General features: G+C 29.0%; 1 pseudogene; it reads left to right on the top strand.

The window, feature by feature from the left end:
* The first annotated feature begins 9,300 nt into the window (after positions 1-9,300).
* Positions 9,301-18,646, top strand: LOC111281573 (heat shock protein 82-like; annotated as a pseudogene).
* The last annotated feature ends 4,659 nt before the right edge of the window (positions 18,647-23,305 follow it).

The following is a 23,305-nucleotide window of genomic DNA, read 5'->3' as shown; positions in this document are numbered from 1 at the left end:
GATCTTATAATTACAATCTCATTACAATTCCCTTGTAAAGCTTTATTTATATTCTGAGGACTTTATCATATAAATATCAACAACAAATATATATATATATATCCAAGCTTAATGATAAAACAATTAAGACCTTTATTAGATATCATATATCAAAGTATCACAAATATGACAATGTTTTAATCAAAAGGTAATTTGGATTGAAGGGCAAATACCAGCAAAAACATGAAAAAACAAATGTTCATTGGACTTAAGCATTTAGCACAAATAAAATCATTGGGATCGATTTCACTTTCAGCCAATGTTTCATAACAATTCTAGCTCATTTTACATTCAGTCCATTTCACTTTCAGCTTATCTCCTATAATAAATATTGACATTTTTAAAAATTAATTTTCAAATCATTTTTAATGTTAATACTTACCTAACCTTAAATTTTGAAAGAGGAGATAACTTGACTAGTTTGTATAAGTTATTAACAATGTTGGGGCTATTGGGGTTGTTCTTGGTATTTATAATCTAACACTTAGGTTAGCATTTGTAGCAAAACCCAAGAGAAAGCATCTACGAGAGAGTATGAGAGTTAGCGAAAGAATAAGAAGATTTTAGTGGGATCACCCTTATTTATACAAGAATTTCACTTGCAAAGATGTGCTAGCAAGTTGCAGTTAAATATGCATTGAATTATGTCAAAATTTCTATGGCATGAAAATCCTATTTTACTACTTTAGCTACTTGATACTTAGGACAATGAATCAAGTTTATCAAAATTTTTGAATAGATACTATTTTACTATTTTACTTTTTAAATTGCTTTTAAAATAATTAAAAGCTGTAATATTTTACAAAATTTTTTCTCACTAAATCATTTTAAACAATTAAGTTTTAACTAGAGGTGTTCATGAATAAGATTAAACTAAATGAAGTCCAATTGATATTGGCAAAAAAAAAAGTCCAATTGATACTAGCAAAAAAAAAATCGAATTGATACTTCTAATATTCAAGTTGAAGTCGATCCTATGGTTTAAGTTAAATTTATTATTAAAATATAAAAACTATATTTTTAAATATTTTAAAATTAAATTTTAATTTAAAATTATATAGTTCTTAATATAAAAAGTTTTGAATCATACCTAGGCTTATATCTAAAAAATCATGTCCAAAGCTTAAGCCAAGTGGAACTAAGATTGCAAGCTTAGTGAGAGTCCGACTTGGGAACACCTTTACTTTTGATATTTTTTAATCAAATTAAAAATTATAATGGTGAAAGATGAGTGATAAATTTGATTAATTGTCCAAAATAAAGCGATAAATTTGAATATTATTCCAAATTCTTTTTTATATTTTTCTAGATCCATAGGTGCTTAATGGGGGTATTTTATAGTCCAGAGAATAAAATCATCATTTTATTTTAGAACATGAATTAATAGAATAATAAAGATGTCTTGATCAATTGAGTCAAGCTGACATAACAAACTGACTTGATTTGTTAGACTTGCCTCAGATTGACCAGCTTGATAGCCCACCTAAAGAACATGTGATCAAGCTAGTGCACTATTCAAACATTAGAAAGAGACATGCCATGTTAGCTCAGGTCGTACCATATCAGCATAAAATTGAACACTTTATGTTAATTCATTTCAATTGGGTCACACCTTTTGCAAATAAAAATACCCTTGTTATCCTTGTTTACGCCCAACTTTAACACAGCTCATTCAAAATCTTACACCACTTTAAACCTCTAAAAAGCCTGCTACAACCTAACGTCATAGTACCATCTAAAGAACACCGATCTATATTGATAATACTGAGGCTTGATCCTCAGCTCTTAAAGAATAGGAAACACTAAAAAGTTATCATCCTAAAACTTCAAAAACCCATATGTTGGTGTCGAGCTCTGACTGAGAGTATTCCTTTGAATGCAGAAGAGAAAGATAGTTAAAAGTAAAGGCAGAGGGTATTCCCTGCATTTGCACTCCAACGCATAAGTTAGTGAAGATCAAGTTGGAAAGAAAGTAGGAAGGAGAAAGAGAAGTGAATGGGATGAACATGGCTTCATGGTGCCTAGGTCTTCATATTTATAAATAAGCTGAGGGGGACTACAAGGGGACAATTAGGATAGGGTTAGCTGAGGTGGCACTAACCATGTTAGGTTAGGTTGGCACAAATGACAAAGATGCCTTTGGTTATCTACTAAAGGCTTTGAGAGGGAAAAAGACTACTATACCTTTTTTACCATCAAATATCCCTAACACCATATTTCTTAAACAAGCAAATTGACCTCACTTGAGCTAATTGTAAACAAAGAGCTTAAAACTCAAAAGGAATGAAACAAGTCATGCAAGAGTACGGCAAGCATATGGGTCACACAAGTAATATAAAGTTAAAGTACAGGGTTTATCATCTCCACAAGGATTGGTTTTCTAGCCTAATGCTAAGTACTGAAATTAAGACCTAGAATATATTTGGCTTGAAAGGAAATTTTGTTAAAAATTACAAAAGTATCTTGCATGAATTAAACTTAAAATTTATGCCAAGTGAAATTTAAACCTAAATACTAACAAAGTCTAAAAATTACTAAACTAACCTTAAACTTACTAAAAATGAAAACATACTAAAAGTGGAAAGGCTCTAAATTAACAATTTAATACTAATATGACATTAAAATTTACAAATTAAAATGCATGAAGTAAACTAAATAAGCAAGAAATAAAAATGCATGCTTACCTTAAGTATGATGAAACCCTAATGGCACATAAAATGCATGAACATACTAAAAAATGCATGGCAAGTAAAGGCATGAAATATATACTAATATGAACCAAATTTAACATATAAATTGAATATGAAAGATGAAGGCACAACTTGAACCAAAACTACATATAAACTACTAAAAAACATAAAATTTAAGGCAATTTAGCAATAAGACATACAAGAGCTAAATAACATAACTAAAATAGCAAGTAAAAAGGCTTAACAATAACAACAAATTAAACAAGATGAGCATTGGAAATAGAATCTGGCAGCAGCTAAAATTGTCCCTAAAATCTAGCAAAAAGACAAAAACTCATTAAAAAAAAACCTTAAATGACATAGTCATTACCCTACTATGGATGACCCTAAATGCACATGATTTAAACATGAAAATGGCCTAAAATATACCATTTAACTACTACAAACAAAATTAAAAACTTACCTAAAAAGGAAAATTAAAATCAAAATAAAAAAAATAAAAGCATAAATTCCATGGATGCATTTCATTAAACACCTAAGATACTAAAATGTAAACAACTAAAAGAATGCAACTTAACCTATATGGCAGCAAATGAAATAATCAAAACTTAAATATGAAAATATTTTAAGGGCTAAAAAAAAACCTAAACCGAATCAAAACAATAGCTAAAACAACAAAAATAACTATTAAAATGAACCTATTTGCTAAGATGAAATTAAAAGCTAAAGGAACTTTAATAAAACTTAAAATTAGGCTTTGAAACCTTAAAGCAGACTTAAAATATGATAGAAAATCCATAGGTGATGCAACACAAAAACTAAATAGAAAGTGGTCAAAATAAAAAGCAAAAATGGACAATAAAAATGGACTCTAACAAGGACCTAATGGACTAAATGCAACTAACACTAAAAATACGTAATGAAACTTAAAAACTGAAAGCATGGCTTCAAAATAAACTTGACAATAAACAAAAAATACATAGGTGACCTATTACAGAATCGAACAAAAGAGCATGAAAAATAAGCTCCAAAATCGTATGTGAACATGGATGAAAAAAAGGAAATAAATGAAATAGAAGTGCTACAAATGAAAGCACTTAAACTATCATGAAATCAAGATGAAGTAGCATGAAACTAAAATGAAATAATAAGCAAATAACAACCAAACCAAGTTCAATAAACATCATAAAAAAGGATTGGGAAAAAAATAAAAATAGTGTATAAAAATTTGAAATTAAAAGAAATAACAAATAGTTAAGTCCTTTAGGCCCTATGGAAGATTTTTCAAGTAAAAGCCACCTTGGACTATCCTTCTCATGAAAATATAAGTTCAAACATAAAGTAAAACAAGGTTGGAAATGAGAAGAAATGAAGCTAGAAAAACTAAACAAGTAAAATGAACTTTCATTAACAAAAACATAAAGGAAACAAGAGAAAACTTTGATTATGGGCTTAATATAATAAAAGTAAAGTAAAAGCATAAACAAGGCTGATTAAAAGAAAAAAATATAGTTAAATTGGAGCTTAAGCTCAACAAGGTCAATAATAGCTATTACTTGCTAAGCAGCACATGAGGCAAGGAAAAAGAAAAGAAAAAATTACAATAGTTGGCTCTCTTCTCTTAAGCCTAACGTGTTCTTTTCATAGTTGAACCTAGCTCTTTTTTGAAGCCAATCTAGGGTCTTTGAAAAGCCACATTAACCCCTTTATTTACTAGACAAAATTGAGAGTAGCAGTTCATTTAGTAAAATTGTGACTTCATTTGGTGTCTTTATCCATGTCATTCACTTCCCATGTGAGCTTGCTTAGGTGGACCAATGGTGTTTCTTGAAGCCTCCATGTGTAGGGTGAGTTGGCATCCATCTAGAATCTTTAAATGAGGGATTTTAAGTCTTCCAAGCCACCAAACTGTACCGTTATCAAATCTGGTAGCAACTTTGTTGACTTGGCTTTTACACCTCACTATAGCCCATGTGACCTTCCTTTTGTCATTTTTTAAAAATTAAGTAATTTTTATATTGTGTATAAAAAATTAAATAAAGGCTCTATATCGTATTTTAAAAGGTTAAGCACAAATTTTCATATCATTTTAAGAAATAAATTTATTAATCTATTTAAAAATATATTTTCTATATGAAAATTTTCTATTGAATCTATTTTTTATAAAAAATTTATATTTAATAAAAATATTATTTTTTGTAACTCGATTTCCTCTCCATATTGGATTAGCAACTATAATGGTTTTTCAGATTGTCTATTTTTTATTTTTTATAAATATATAATTTTAGCAAAAAATATAAAATATTTTTTCAATAGAAAACCATTTATGAATAGATTAATAAATAATTTATTAAATGATATAGAAATTTTTATTTAATATTTTAAAATGATATAGAATTTTTTATTTAATTTTTAAACCAGTATACATATTTTTACTTAATTTTTTAAAGTGACATGAATTTTTTTCAAAATGATTTCAAAAATTTAACTTACTTTTAATTTTTGAAATTTTTTTTCTATTAAAAACAAAAAATATTTAACAAATAAATTATATTACAATAAAAAAATAAAAAAAAATATTATTTTAAATTTAATATCTTATAAAATATATCTAAAATATAAAAAAATTGAGATAGTAGTATCATTGATCCCTAAACGTTGAGTGAAATTCTATTTTCATCCTTCCATTTACAACATGAAATGTTAGTTGTTGTCATCCATAGGCAAAAAAAAATCAAAATATGACAATTTTTGGCAATTACAAATTTAATTGAAACTTTTTAAAAATTAAGAATCAAAATAAAATTTACCCAAATATTAGGAACCACGAGTTTTACTAACTTAAATAAAAATGATGATGTGGTATGAAGTTCCCCATTTAGAGAAATAAAAGTAAAAGTAGCCATATTAAAAAAATAATGATCTATTTTATGCCAAGACAAGAGAAAATTCTCCTTTCGCCTTTGCCATCTATTTGGGACATTTAAGATGTTGCAGTGCCCAAGAAAATGAATTAATCTCTATAAGTTTTTTTATGGCATAATAATAAATTTGATTTTTTATTTTTGTAAAATGTCTCATTTTAGCTTTTACTTTTATATATAATGATGGGTTTAAACAAATCAATATTGTTAGAAGGGGAGAGAAGCAAATAAAATTAAAGATTTCTTGGGAAAAAATTATGTGTCAATCTCCCAATAATCACAAGGCAAATAAAGAAATATAGGTATTATAATAAATTTACTTGTAGTCTATTTTTATACTACTAGTATGTAGCGTGTGTTACACGTCGGGTTACAATTAAATTGTAAATCATAAAAGAAAGCTATTTGTACTAAATAATTTATAAAGATAGATGTGAATAATTTGTAGAAAAAATGACAACAAAATGTGTAAGCTTTATATTAATGTTAATACATACAAAAAGTGTTAAGATGAAGCGGAATAAGGTTAAAGAGGTAACTATGCACAAAATAATGAACAAAATATAATAGATCTATGTATATGATCTTGACTTTTATCAAATATTTCGCATCCTAAATTTTGAAATAAAAAACTTCAATATTGATTTTTAAACTAGAATTGTAAATGAATTACATGTAACACATAAATCTCATATATGGAGTCATATTTGAAATTAGACAAAAAGAAAAATGCACTAATCAAATAAATAGATGTTGTGAAAGTTAGAAATTGAAGCAACAACCTAACTTTTCAACTCTTTCTCCAACGCCATCCCTTTAGTCCCAATCCTTAAATCCAAGCAAAGTTTCAACAAATATGCCTCCATTATAACCACACCAGCCAAGTAATTCACATCAAACCCTCTTTCACTAATCACTCCACAAATCTCATTACTCACTAGCGGTAAAAAAGATTATACATTTACATCTCTATCCATCCAAATAGAAACCTAATTCTCAATCAAAATTACCAAATTCACATCAATACCTTCACTCTTCTCACTTCATTCCTTACAACAACATGTAAATATAACCAATCATCATTTCAACGTTAGACTTAACCTTTCTATTCACTTTTTTCTCTACCTTTGAACCCATTCCTTTCCTAGTACTTCCACAACTAATTTATAATCCTCAAAAACAATCAGAACAAGCAATGCTATGCTTTTGGAACAATTATATAAACTCGATGTTTTAGATTAAAATAGATTAGAATTGGACTTGGACTTATTTCTATTATTTATGGATTTTGTCTATTGTTGGACCTTATGTCTTTTATTTACCATAAGGCCTAAGCTGAGTAGGCTCATTTCACCCTAAGCTGAGTAGGCTCATTTCATTCATAATGTTTGTTATTGCCTTTAAGAGAATGAGAGAGAATGGGAAGGGTAGCCTCTAAGATTCTAGGATTTACAAGTGGCTAGTTGCTAGCATAAAAAGGGAGTAAGGCCAATTGAAACATCATGGATGAAAATATGATTATCTTTTCTGTTTGAAATCTCTCTCTAAGCTTCTATTCTTTTTTTTTTCAAGTCTTTTTCTCTGTTTCTTTCTCTAATATTTCTTTTTCCTATTTCAGTCACTAAAGTTGTAGCTAATTAAATAAGGGCATGTACCAGTGGTATTAGAGCTTCATTTTGGCTATGGATGAGAAGATGAAAACCATATTCCAAATTGACCATAACTTGCTAAATGATCTAATGGAACACTTCAAATCCAAGTTATAACGATTACTTACAGATATTCAATTCGACTTAAATAGTGTTAGTTCTCTACTTAATCAAATATTTGCTAGATTAGGAAATATTAGTAAAATGGTTAATGAGCATATGGATGAAATCCAACAAGGTAAATAGAACAATTGTATGGCAACCTCTAGTAAGCTTCCTCTTGTTTTGAAAACACTTCCATAAAAACACATGTTTGCCTTACCAGTATCTTAAATGTTTCATGAGTTTAAGCTAGATGCTGAACATTAGTCATCTAATTTTTGGTTCTTTAATGTTAAAGAATGTGCAGCCTTTCATTGAATGGAATATATTTATGTATATTAGAGTGGCATACTATGGAAAATCAACTAAACTTTCCTTGTTGAGGATTGTTGCTATGAATGAGAGGTTTAAAAAAGCTTATTTAATGATGTTTATGGTTGTAAATAGGCTTGTTACTATCTATGACCCTTACAATTTTTGGCATTTGGTAAAGGGAAAGAATAGTAATGGTGTTATGGTGTTTGCCTTTAGGACTTGTACTTTTGGTTTAATTAAAACATCACATGGGGGAAATATGTATTTTAGCTGTTTTTATAGTAAGAGGCATGCTGTTTTTATGTCACTTTGTGCATATTATGTTGGTTCCTTTAACATAAGGATACAGAGATCAATATATAGATTTTTATTGAGAACATTCTTGTTTTGTCCTGCGGGAACTTCAATCAAGCATACATCTCAAGTGTTCCTTGTATAGGTAGTTATATGGAGCCTTGGATAATTAACTCAAATGATCTTGTAGAGCTTGATAAGATTATGAATGGATCATGTAAAGATTTGAGGAAGCAAGAACCATAATCTCAAGCTTCTGGATATTTTCCACTATGGCCAAATCTAGAAGTAATAGTCTAGTTGGTACCCAAGGTTATAAGAATATTGACATCTTCTCATGAGCTAAGAGATTTGATTAAAAAAATGTTGATAATATTTTTATTGTAAATAAGATATGTCAAGTAAGTCAACATTCAATAACTTGTATAGATTTGTTTTTGCAATTCATGAACAGAGGCAGGATTAAGAAGATGGCCTATATGAAAGTAACACTTAGGTATCTTTTTTGCATGAGAACTAGAACAAAAACTTGCAACTCTACTTGCAACTCTCTAGTGATGGGGAAGATGGGAAACAACTATTTTAGTTATTTAAATTATGTGTAAAAGCTAAGTTGCAAGCAATTTTTTATCATAATCTTGCATACAACTTCCAATTAATAGATTCATTGAAAGCAAAAGTGGGTTAACTGTTTGGTGGCTCTACGCTAAAACTAATTTTTATTTCATCTAAATTCATACAGCCTTGGCACTTTTGTGATGAAATCTTCAAGCTTAGAAGAGTTGGCAACCAAACATTAGTTAATATCACATATAAAGGTGACTAGATGAAACACCTACTTTTTTATGATGGGGTTGTATGGCTTGCAATTTTGGTTATTCAATTATCTAGTTGGTTGAATGAAAGTCTTGACCTAAATAACGCAAAAAATAAAGATGTGGATTCTAAATGGATGCATATGGATGTTCTAAGTGATGCAACATTGGCTTTAAGGCTACAGAGAGGCTTTTTTATGTTTGGTAAGCAGGGATACAAGCATAAAAAGAAAAAGGGGGGACAATAATACAAGATAAGGATGCTACATTAGCAATATTCAACCTTTGTACTATACCTCAAAATAAAATAAGGTTAATTGAAATAGGCGAAGCAATGGTCATCTTGCAAAAAATTAAGGATGGTATACTTTTTGATGAGCTATTAGGCATTCTAACTCTAACTATTGACACATTAAAAAAACTCAATTAATGATTAGGGAAATTATCTTACTATCAATTACTTCTCTATTGGATGTCAGTTAGAGTTCACATCTATTCAATTAGAACCAAACAAGCTCCATGCGATCTACATGACACTAGGAATAAGATGAACAACATTAAGCTCTTTATTAGAAGGGTGTTCATTATGGACAATTATAAAGAACTCATTCTTGAATACCTAAGATTTGTGAAAGGTGTTGTTGACCTTAATGATTTACCACTTAACATCTTTTGTGATATGCTACAATGAATAAGATTTTGAAGTTAATTAAAAAGAACATTATGAAAAATCACATAAAGATGTTCAATGAGATTTTTTAGAACAAGGAGGGCCATAACAAATTATTTGAGGTTTTTTCAAAGAATACGAAATTGAGTATTCATGAAGATAGACAAAATAAGGTTAAATTAGCTGATCAACTCTGATACCATTCAACCAAGAGTGGTGATGAATTAATGAGCTTAAGGGACTATGTCACCAAAATGAATAAAAGCTAGAAAACAATTATTACATCACTAGTGATAACAAGAAAGTAGTACTAAAATCTCTATTATTAAAGAAAGTTAAGAAAGGATTTAGAGTTCTTTTAGTTTTAATGCCATTGATGAATATGTGGTTGGCTAGTTAAAGGAATATGATGGCAAAAAGCTTATCTCAACCATAAAAATAGGTTTGAAGCTTTTTGAGGTGAGTGACAAGGGAGAGACAACCATCATCAAAGGAAATGACTCAATTACAACTATGGAGAAGTTTGAAAAGGTTCAAGATATGTCAGATATATCAACTACTACTAAAGTTTAGAAGCCAAAGAGTGTCCCTATTACCATAAGAAAAAAATCAAACATTGGTAATCAACTTCTCTTGCTTTTGATCCTTAAGGATAAAGATCCTCTTTATAGAATAAGTATTGTTGCAAACCAAAATGGATTAGAATTGTAGTTAGACTTCTTTCTATTTTTACAAATTTCATCTATTGTTGGACCTTATGCCTTAATTTACTACAAGACCTAAGCTTATTAAGGCCCATTTCATTCACAATGCTTGTTATTGCCTTTGAAAGAATGAAAGAGAATGGGAAGACTAACATTTAAGATTTTAAAATTTGCAACTAGCTAGTTGTTAGCACAAAAGAGGAGTAAGGCCAATTGCATCATTTGAACACAAAAAAAAAAAAAACTAATTGAAAAAAATCTTTTAAGATTGATAATTGATTTAATGGTTCTTTATTTCTAAAATTATGGCTTTAAAATAACAAAGGAAAGTATGCCCAAATGGATTTTAAAGGTGGATCAATCTTTGCTTGCATCAAATCATTAAATTTATCAATAAAATCAGAGAAATTCGAGGTTGTTTTAGAGGAAGTTGGTAGTTTTCACCTATCAAAAAATTAAGGTTTAAGGAATTCACAAAAACTTTCAAAGATAAAGCCAAGGTGTCAACTAAAAACTTACAAAATTTTGTCAAATTTAGGGTTAGAATAAGTGGAGGTTTCAAGAGCTAGCTAACTTAACTTAACAAGCTTTCAATTCAAAAGGAAGTCTTGTCAGTAAAAATAAAAAATATTAATTAGATAAATTCTATTTGAAAGGAACTTATAATCTCAAAGAACATCTTATTGTAAAAGGCTAGAATTTTTTACTAAAAATGAAAAAAAAAAAAGCTATTAATCTTTAAATTCTATGACAAAAAAGCAATCGTGAATTGTATTCAAAATCAAAAGATCTAAACTGACATCATAAAAGGAGATAAGAGAGAAAAAAGAAGGAGAAAAAAGAGAGAGAGAAATGAGAAATAAGGCATTGAAAAGAAAAGAGAAAAGAATAGCTTGTGGAAAGTCAAGATAAGATATGAAGAAAAAAAAAAGAAATAGGATAGGGGAGGCATTAAATGTAGTCTTTGTTTGTTTAGTTTGGTTAATTATGTCATTAGCACCATGTTTTCTCCACACAACTCCTATTTATGTTCATTATCAATCAAACAAATGTAAAAATTTACCCACTAGCATGATACTGATGGCAAAAGCATTGCAGGTTGTCTTTGTTCACTTAATTTGGTTAATTATCTTGTTAGACCATGTTCTTTCCGCTCAATTCCTATTTTTGTTTCATTATCATGTAAAAATTACACCCATTAGTATGATATCCACATGTTGCCATAGGTCAAAATTTTTTGTTTTACCATTTTTATTATAAAATTTGCCTAATTAAAAAAAAATAAAAAGGCAAAAGATAAAAAAAAAAAAAAAAAACCAAATAAGGGTGACATGTGGATATCTAAATTGACTATTTTTCTCACAAAATTTATCTAAATAAAAAACCACAAACAAAAAAATAGAAAAAAGTGAAATGGACACAAACGAAAAAAAAAGGTAAAACAAAAAAAAAAAAGAGGTTATAAAGGGTACCATATGAACAAATGGTCTGGACTCGTTATGCTTTTAAGAAATATTAATTTCTTAAATTAAGGTATCACATAATCACTTTATTAATAAAATATATATAAAATAAAATACATACTAGAATATATACTTTTATATATAACTAAAAATGAGTTTGGACAAAACACCTTAAACATTCTTTGCCGCAACCTCGTTTCTCCCAAAAACTTAGACTCGTCTTAATTTGATCTCAATTTTAAAAAATTCACCCTTTATTGTATCAAGATAAATCCAAACTTGTCAAATCCAAAATGTTTTGACATTTCTATCAATTGATACATTTTGTTGTAAAATTTATCTAATTAAAAACTACAAATAATACAAATAAATTCAATGGCTTCTGAGTTTGAGTTCTTGTATCGGATTGTTGGGTGAGAATAGGTTGCATACCAACTAAGTTACTTGGTTCCAAAGGGGTGAAGGTCTTTTTCAAGGTCTCATTCTAGATTATCTGACAAGAAAGCTAGCAAGTTTGAATGTTCTTTTCTCTCCTCAAGTCTTTCTCTTCTATGATAATGGGACTAGGATCAAGGGCTGGGCAAGTTAATACTAATACCTTTTCTTGCGCATCTTAAGCTTATAACTTTTTTTGTATAAAAAAAATAAAGTTTTAGAATCTAGAAGAATTTTTGTAGACTAAACCCATTGATAAGGGGAATCTTACAATCTTGAATCCATTTACTATAAAATTTAGCTCTTTCTTTACCTCTTTTTCTTTACATTTAAGCTATGAATCAATAAAATGACTAGCTTAGCTTTCCCTTATTTATGGAATGGGATTGATGCTAAGCAATCCCCTACTAATAAAAAAAATGGATTCAAAAGTGTCAATTCTATCTTCTAAGGTGCATAGGGCAAAAGAGATAAAGGAAATAAGAGCAACTATTAAATCTATTCATATTTTATAAATACGAGTACAAGCTCTCAGCTTGGGCACTTTAGGGTGAATTACCGATATGATAAAAGGTCGAAGCCCCTATCAAGTAAAGGTAAGGTCTATTTCTTAGTTATTCATTTTCTACTCTTTTTAGTCTTTTTGTTTGCTCCAGTAGCCCATTGGTTAAAAGTTTCAAGCCAAGTTTCAAGCTAGTTAAAGAAACAGTATCCTATCTTACGATAGGAATTGCAGCCAGCAAAGAATCTCCAATGGTTGCATTCATTTTGTTCCAATATGCATATAAACTTTTAGCTTAGATATTTCACTCATGATCTAGCTTGGTCGACTAAGTCTAGCTTAGGTGAGTTTGTACATCCACAAGTTTAAAGCAAGTTCTCTAAAGAAAAATGTTAAATGGCGTGTTACATGGACACTTTCATTAGCTTCTTTTTTTTGCAAAATTAATTTACTTAAAAAAAGCATAAAAACAAAAAACAAAAACCAAAAAAGAAAAAAAAAGAAAAAAGAAAAAAGTGAAAAAGTGAAAAAGTGAAAAATGAAAATGAAAATAAAAGGAAAAGGAAAAAGAAAGAGCTCATTGGGATATGACATGAATATTCTAATTAAGCTTAAAATATTAATCTCTTAAATTAAGGTATTAAATATTAATTTTAGTAATAAAAAATAGAAAAAGAAAAGAAAAACACAGTAAAGAGGAAAAAGAAAAAAATAAATAAAGAAAAAGAAAAAAAAAGGGAAAAGAAAGATCATCAAGATGTCATGTGGACATCCAAATTTAGTTTAAAATATTAATATCTTAAATTAAGGTATAAATAATAACTTTATTAATATACTATGTATATATAAATAAAATTAAACATATAATTAAATATATACTTTTATATATACCATGGGGGTTGCTTAGGGAAGAGCACCCTAAATTCGCTTCTAACCTATCCCTGCTTTCCTAAAAAAAAGATCAGCTGGACTTTACTCATACAAATTTTTTACAAAAATGCTCATGTCAAATGGAGACGAATCAAACCCATTAGATATTGATTGTTTTGCCATCCCAATCAATTGGCTTATTTGTTGTAAAATTTATCTAATCAAAAAACACAAAAAATAAAAAAAAAGCAAAAAAATTACTAAAGGAAATAAAAAAGTAGGAGTACTACATGAATAGCTCCACTGGCATCATTTTCTTACAAATTTATCTAATAAAGAATAAATGAAAAAGATAAAAAGAAAAAAAAAAGGAAAAAAATTCACCTTGCTATCATATGGGGCTGGATCAAAACCCATCTAAATATGAATTGTTTTGTCATTCCTATCCATCGACGATTTTTATTTCAAATTTATCTAATTAAAAAATAAAAAATGAAAGTAAAAACCAAATTAGAGTGCCATGTGGATAGCTCCATTAATTTTTTTTCATAAAATTTATCTAAATTAAAACAAAAAAAGATTGAAAAGTTGGAAAAAAGCAAAAAAATGAGGAAAGAAGCATAAGGTCTCATATCGACACCTTAAATTAAGATGAAACAAAAGTTAAAATGAGTAAAATTATGCATAGATATAATATATTTATTAAATTAATATATTAAATAACAATTTTATTAATATAATATATATAAATATAAAATTAAATAAACATTTAATAATATAATTTTCTATATATACTCAAGGCAAGATGGAACACCCTAAAATTGCTTTCGACCCTACCTCGATTTTAGAAATGAAAAAACCTTGACCTTATCTCAAATTTTTTAAAATCTTGCAAATATTAGACTAGGACAAATTAAAATCCATGGGATATGAGCTGTTTTCTTATCCCTACATCCATTGTCTTTTTCTTTTTTTTTCAAAATTTATCTAATTAAAAAAGTCAAAAACTTCAAAAAATGAAGAAAATGTTAGAGAAAAAAAAAAAAAGAAAGCCAAATGGGAATGCCACAAGGTGTTTATTACATTAAATAATAATTTTATTAATGTAATATATATAAATTTAAAATAAATAATAAAATATATATTTATATATGCTCAGACAAGGCAAAACATCCTAAACTCACATCTGATTTGACCTCGATTTAAAAAAAAAATCGACTGGATCCCAAATTTTAAAAAATGTACCTATTGAATCCAGATGACTGAAACCTATCAAATACAGATCTCACGCAAAAAAAGAACAAAAAAAGAAAAATATATACACATTTTTTATCAATAATATCAAATGGATCCCACACATAAAATTTTAAAATATAAAAAAATATTGATTAAATATTAAAAAATGAAAAAGAAAGAAAGAATAAATAAATAAATAAAAAGGAAATTCAATGGAATGCCATGTGACACCCCATATAACCTCCATACATATGCAAGTTTTAAATTATAAACAAATAGATGATGGAAAAACAAAAAGAAAATGAAGCCAAATGAAAATAGTGCATGGATTTATTAAATTACGATATTATATAATAATCCTATTAATATAATACATATATAAATATAAAATTCAATGAATAATAAAAAATATATTTATATCATGGATTTTTAGAAAAAAAAAAACAAAAAAAAGGATCGAAAAAGGAAACAAAAGTAAAATCCCAACGTGACTACAACATCTCCATAATATCTTTTTTTAAAAATAAAAAAAGAAAAAGACAAAGTAAGAATAAATATGTTTTTAGTCAATAATATCAAATGGCCAAAATTTAAAATTTTATTAAATATTAAAAAGGAAAAAGGAAGAAAAATTAAATAGATACAAAGATAAAAAAAAGAAAAAGGAAGCAAATGACTTGACAAGTGATATACCATTGGTATCAAGTGGGTAAAAAAAAATTTTTAAATCTTTAAAATATTTATTAAAAATATAAAAAACAAAAATGATGGAAAAAAAAGTAAAAAACTTTATGTACATGTGGCATACCCTTTATATCAAATGGAATCCCATACAAAAAATTTTAAAATTTAAAAAATATTTATTAAAAATTTTTAAAAATAAAAACAAAAAAGGGTGAAAAATAGATGCCATCTTTAAAATTTTCAATCTAAAAGTATATTTATTAAATTTAAAAAATTTGGAAAAATATTAAAAATTAAAAAAAAAAACCAAAGAAATCAAGTGCCAAAGCCACTTCTACCGTACAATTGCAAGATTTATATAACTAATAATTTGTCAAAAGGAACAACAACATATAACAAATGTTCTGAAATGTTAAAAATGATGGTGACTGAGTTTCAATCCTACTGAAGACAATAAGGTGTCTAGCTTGGAACTACCATAGGCTTGGGAACCCATATGCAGTTTGTGATCTTCTGAATATTTTAAAGGAAAAAGGTCCCAAGGTGGTTTTCTTGTTAAAAACCATTTCTAATAAGGTGAAGATTGATAGGGTACATAGACAATGCCAATATAGTAGAATATTTGTGGTTAACGTAGCAGGAAAGAGTAGAGGATTAGCTATGCCATGGAGAAAGGAAATGAGCATGTCATTGATGAGCTTTTCTAAGTATCATATAGATATGGGGGTGGTGGATGCTAATAGCAAAGAATGAAGGATTATGAGATTTTATGAAGAAGAACCAGTTACACAAGCTAGGCAGATTGCGTGAGATATGTTTAGAAGATTGGGTCACCATAATTCTCAGGTGTGGCTATGCATGGAGGGCTTTAACAAGATTTTATGGGACAAGGAGAAAAATGGGGGAGGAATGAGACCGATAGCACAAATGGAGGCATTCCAAAAGGTATTGAAAGATGTCAAGCTAAATGACTTGGATTTTATAGGATATGAGTTTACGTGGTGTAGAGGCAAAACAATGGAGAATAGGATCCAGGAAAGATTGGACCGAGCCATTAGAAATAAGGAATGGATGGATAGTTTTCCCAATTTCATAGTATGGCACCTGACTTGTTTTACGTCCGACCATTGCCCAATTTTGATCGACACAACGGGGGCTAAACAAATAAGATGGAACCAGTCACTGAGGAGAAGAAAATATTTTGAAGCCACGTGGCTTGCTGAACAGAATGCATGGATATTATGGACAAAGGGTGGTTTGATGAGGCATACAAAGATCTAAGGAGCAAGTTATGTGGGGCTTATACTGACTTTATGCTTGGTACATAAACAAATTCCAAGCTTTAAGGAGGAAGATTGATGAGTTATGTGATGAGCTGGTAGTGGGGTAGTAGACAAGGCAAGATTAAGTAAGGAGAATGAGCTTAAAGTGTGCCTTAACGATTTGCTTGAACAAGAATAATTGTTTTGGAAATAGAGCTCATGGGTAAATTGGTTGAAGGATGGGGATAAGAACACATAATTCTTCCATGCGCAAGCATCTTATCGTAGAAGAGTGAATAGACTAATTGGAATGGAGGATGAAAACGGGGTTTGGCATGAAAGAGAGAATGAAGTGGTTGAACAAGTAATGAGCTATTTTTAAAATCTTTTTAGATTTCAAAGACCACCAGTTCTAGATCACATCCTACAATTAATTACTCTTTGTGTCACAAATGAGATGAATGAGTCTCTCATATCAAAGTTCATAGCCAAAGAGATTTAAGGTGCAAGACGGTATGCATGCATTATTTTACCATAAATTTTAGCACATCGTAGGTCCTGAGGTTATTGATTTTTGTTTAGATTTTCTGGATGAAAATGGTAGCTTGGATGGCATCAGTGAAACCCATATTGCTCTTATTCCCAAAACTAATAGTTCTAGGAAAATGACCCGGTATAGACTTATCAGCTTGTGCAATGTGTTCTACAAAATTATAGCTAAAACTTTGGCTAATAGAGTAAAGCTTGTGTTACCAGCCTATATCAGTGAGAACCACAGTGCCTTTGTCCTGGGTAAGCTTATAGTTTGCTAGCTCTTGAGTTGCTACACACCATGAAACAAAAAAGGGAAAAGCGAGGATGGATCGTTTGCGCTTAAATTGGGTATGAGCAAAGCATATGACCAAGTGGAATGGCATTGTCTCAATGCTATCGTGGGTAAACTAGGCTTTAGTAGTATATGAAGATCCCTAATTATGAATTGTAGTTCTTCAATCTCTTACAGAGTGGTTATAAATGGTTCTATGATTGATACTTTCTTTCCTGAGAGGGGTCTCCAACAAAAGGATATTTTTTCACCATATTTGTTCTTGATGTGTATAGAGGGATTGTTAGCACTTTTAACCAGCCACCAAAGGAAGAGCTTGTTACAAGGAGTTTGAGCAAGCACCTAAGGCCCCAAAATCACTCACCTATTTTTTGTAGATGACAATTTGATCTTCTATCAGAGGGAATATAATATCGTAAGGGATGTGCTAAAGGTGTATAAGAAAGGTTTTGGGTAATAGATCAACTACAACAAATCAGGACTCTTTTTTAGCTCAAACACAAGTGAAGATGTGATTGCAATGACAAAGAGTTTGTTTGGGATACAGACTACTTCTAACCCAGAGAGGTATTTGGGGCTACCAATGTTTATTGGGAGAATGAAAAAAGGCTTTCAAGGAGATCTTGGAGAACTGAATAAGAGAATAAAGCATTGGAGTCACAAATGGCAACAATTAGAGGAAAAGAAGTGTTTACTAAAGCGATCCTATAATCAATGTCCTCGTATGCTATGTCATGTTTTCTATTCTTAAAAAGCCTATGCCATGAGATCAACATGATTATAAGCAGATTTTGGTGGCGGTAATCCACAAAAAAAAAAAAGAAAAGAAAGGGAATCCATTGAATGAGGTGGCTGAAATTATGTACAAGGAAGAAAGAGGGAGGTATAGATTTCAGAGACATGAGTCTGTTCAACAATGCCTTATTGCTAAATAAGGATGGCGACTCATGCAAAATCCTTACTCGCTTGTTCATAAGGTTCCAAAAGCCAGGTATTTCCATAGAACTAATTTCCTTGATGCAGACCTAGGGAAAGCACCTTCTTATACTTGGATAAGCATTTGGTCGAAGAGAGTTATCCTACCTTGGCTTAAGGTGGCACGTAGGAAATGGGGACAGTATCAGGGTTTGGCACGACAAGTGGATTTCAAAAGAATGCTACTTTAGTTCAACCCTTAAACAAACCACATGCTAAGCGATGAAAGGGTTAAGGACGTGTTCGATGCAAACGGGTTACAATGGAATGATGAAAAGTTGGACAATATGTTCCATGAGGATACTACAAAAGAGATTAAAGCTATCCCCATTAGCTTAAGTGGTCAACAGGATGTAATCGTTTGGCATTATACTAAGAGTGGAGCCTACACTATGAAAAACAGATATCATTTGTTGGTTTCGAATTACATGAACCCAGGCCAATGGGAAGAAGGCACTAGAGGAATAGGCAATACCAGTATGGGTTTGTTCTATAAGTGGATTTGGCATTTCTCAGTACCTATTATGATTAGAATATTTATATGGGGGCTGTGGAATGATATCTTACCAGTGCGTGGAACACTACGAAGGAAAAGAATTATAGAGAATGTGTTATGTTAGAGATACAACGGAGAAAATGAAGCCATGATGCATGCTATAAGGGATTGTGGATGTGCTAAGGAAATTTGGAGACTTGTTAATCTGAATGAAGACTGGTAGAACAATCAGCTAGGGGATAGCAAACAGTGGATGGCTTGGGCGACAGACAATTTGAATGAGGAAGAGCTGGGAAGGTTTGCAACGCTGTGTTGGGCATCATTAGGGGCTAGGAATGAATAAGTCAAGAGTAATATAACTAGAACGACCCAGGCTACAATGACGTTTGTATAGCAGTACTTACTAGAATTTTGTAGAGCCCAGGAATGGGAAAGGACAACAGTGCGAAGAATGGTAGATATATGGAAAGGACCTACGGAATGATGGATTAAAATCAATGTTGATAAGGCCTTAGAAAGAAAGGAGAATAGAGTAGGAATCGGTGCAGTCATAAGAAGCCATCTGGGCATGGTTAAAGGAGCTTTTTGTATAAGCGTGAATGGCATCAGAGATCCAGAGGTAATCGAGGGCATGGCAATGGTCAGAGTGGCAAAGTTTTGCAGAAAGATTGGGAATGCAGAAAGTGATCATTGAAGGGGACGTACTCACGGTAACTTCATAATTGAAACAAAACTTGGGAACAAATCTATCTGCGATAGGAACTTTAGTGGAGGATACTAAAGTGAAGTTTTCTAAGCTAACTGAATGGAGATTTTCGCATACTCGTAGGGAAACAAACATGATTTCCATCACTAGGAAAGAAACTCTCATCTGGTTGGATGGATTTCCTGATGAATTTTATGATATTGTACTACAAAAGAGTTGTATTTTAGGTTAATGAATCCAAGTTTCTTTCTTTCAAACAAAAAACTACCAACACTTACCTACAAAACTACTATCTATCGCTTAGCTACATGCCACTTTTTAAGGCTGAACTCTACACATCACTTAGCTACATGCCACTTATTTAAGGCTGAATACTACAGCATTCAGCCGTCAAGCTAATAAGGCATACTTTTAATATAATGTTACAAACATAGTTACAGATTTAACTATAGTATAGATGCTGTATAGATGAGAATTTTTTTGTGGTTCTTTTTATAAAATTTTTTAGTTGATTTTCTTGAGTTCTTTTTAATTTTATGTAAAAATTTTGAAGTAATATTATTATTTTATTATGATTATTAAATAAAATAAAATAAATATTGTTATACTTATTATTTATTTTCATTATATTTATTAAATAAAAACAATTTTTTAAAATTAAAAAGCTACCACGTGCTAGACAAATAGGTTGCTACATGTAATCAAGTACATTTTAAAATTTTATTTACAATTCAATACTATAATCAATTATAATTTATTTTAATATTTCAACATTTTTAAATATATTTTAGAATTAAATTTAAATAAAAAATAATTTTAAATTAATAAAAGGTTAATATTATGAATGACCATGAACTATAGAGAAACGTTCGGTTTGATTCTTGAACTTTACCTCTAACATGATATTTGAACCATAAGTTTATTAGCTAATATAATTCTTACTCCTAACGCAATTAGCTTTCAATGGTGATATGTGTTAACAAATTCATAGTTATATTAGTTAACAAATTCATAGTTCAAATATCATATAAGAGATTTTTAAATTTCAAATATGATATTAAATATTTCACTATAATTTAAAGATAATTTGTGATATTATTTCTTAATAAAATAATAATTTGAACAAGCTTATATTAAGCTTGGGTCTTAAAATTATAACCAATTGGCTTGATGGGCAACTTGATTCATGGTAAGGATCTAGAAGTTAGCAATACACCATAAAACACTTCACAAAATTTTTTTATAAAAATTGTGTTAAGCACTCATGACTTACGTGGCAAACAGAGAAATTTGAATATTGTAGTAATTTTATATCTAGTCAAATTTTATGTATAGCTATAGATTAAACTGTAATATAGATGAACCTTTAAAATATACTAATATATGAGAATTTTTTATGATTATTTTTTATAGATTTTTTGTTGATTTTTTGTGTTATCAATTTTATCTTTTATTAATGTATTATAATGTTACAATCTATTATAATTATTAAATAAAAAATGAAATAAAAAAGTTATCGCATGATGAGCAAATAGCAGATCCATACCACATAGAATTCCTTTTACTATAATGTTACAATTAACCAATTACATTTAAGAAGTATGTAAAGGCTCTCCACTTAAAAGTGTGGGTGCTACATATTTCTTTATAGACCCCACACAATACTAAATTTTGAGGAAGCATTTCAACTATAATTATTTTTACTATAATGTTATAATTGTCCAATCATAATAAAAAATTATGTTAGGATCCATCACTTATAAGAGTGTAATCCACATAATATTTTGGTAAATCCTACATAACTTTAAAATCTGATTAGTTAATTATAGTATAATTATTTTAGGTGATATGCTCCCAAATTATGATGGTTAAATATTGCACTACAATAATTGTAGGTGATATGCTTCCACTAATAATTCGTCATGTGTCATTAAGTAAGCTCTTTTGGATTTACTTTGAATAATGTTATAGATAATATGTAATATTATAATTTAGTTTTATAATAATAATAACAACAACATATCACATAATAAGCAAACAGTTCATAATTTGTCAACAAGTAAGCTTCTTTGGAGCCTATTTTTAATAATACTAGAATGTAGACTCGTGCTACATTATAAAGAGTCTATGAAAATTCATAAATTATATATTTTTTAATGTTAAATTAAAAAAATAAAATGTAATGAAATGATGATACTTAAAATTAAGATAATTCAATATTTGAGACTACACAACTCTAGATCTATCCATTCAAGAATTCTACAAACTCTAGATCAAATCATTTATCTACACTACTCTACAAATTTTAGATCTATCTAGATTTGAGACTATATAAGTCTAGATCTTTCCATTCAAGAACTCTATATTGCTTACAAATTTACAATCTCAAAGTTGCTATTAGTTTTAAATAAGAAGTTCTATCAATTAACTTTTGGTTTAGAGTTTTTTGAAATCTTTAATATTGTTCAACTCATATCTTTTGGTTTTTTTTTAAACTCTGACAACTTATATTTCTTTCTAGGTTATTAATCTATTTCTAACTATAACACACCTCTAACATATTATAAAAATATTTATCATAAATAGTTAGATAAAATTCTAAAGGATTAAAAATAAAAATAAAAGAAAGGATAAGTAAATTAAATTATGGCAAAACTTTCCATAAGTATACAAAAAGGGATTGACAAACACTAATATTGCAATTAATGATAAAACAACAAATCAAACATCAAAAACAAATTATATATGATTGATGCCAAAAAAGTATTCGAAAACTTACATTTTTTGCAGCATCAACTCATCAGCTTTTTAAAATCTATCACAACAATTTGAAAAATTGAAAGAATCATTATTCTAAAAAAAATAAAAAAATTATTTAGTCCATAGATAGATAATAGTGAATTATTAACTAACATTTTTGCCAACTATAAATGCTCACCCTTGGGACTAAACTTTTAAAGTTACCTTTCAAATTCACTAAAAGACTTTATCATGTTCACACCTTAAAAACAAAAAAAATATAATCAATAAATTTTTTTCTTTTTTTTTTTTCTTTTTAAACCAAATTTAATTTCATATGAAAAAATATCCAATTCCTGTTTTTGTCAAAACAACTTATTACCAATGCCATCAGTTTACCTTCTCATGAATTTACAAAAAAAAAAAAAAAAGTCATGCCTCAATTAAAACACACTGAAAAATATGTTTTTTTTACCTATAATTTGTCAATTAATCACCATTTCAAAGAAAGAAAAAATAAAAAAAACATATTAAAAGTATCAAATCCAAGTTTCAATCCAAATAATAAAACCTTACTACAAAAGGAAATTTTTTCGCATACCTAGAATTTGTCAAAATACAAAGATTGACCATGGTCTCTATTAATAGTCCCAATGAGCTCCAAAAGTCCAAAAAGTGCAATGCATCATATTAATCTATTCTTTTGAGACTAACATTGTTATTTCAAAAAAATAAAAAATAATATCAATAATAGGACTTGAAAATACGAATAGAACATGCTAGAAACAACATTGATCAATGATGTTAAGTAAACACGTCCAATGATTTTATGGATTAGATTGGTCATCAAGGAACATCTGATATATATATATATATATATAATTGGTTGGAAGAAGATGCTTATAATGT

Source organism: Durio zibethinus, chromosome 5, assembly GCF_047325235.1.
Source record: "Durio zibethinus cultivar Kanyao isolate XHJ-2024 chromosome 5, ASM4732523v1, whole genome shotgun sequence".
Lineage (NCBI taxonomy): Eukaryota > Viridiplantae > Streptophyta > Magnoliopsida > Malvales > Malvaceae > Durio > Durio zibethinus.
The sequence above is the reverse complement of the archived record's forward strand: the minus strand, read 5'-3'. Positions and strand labels throughout refer to the sequence as shown.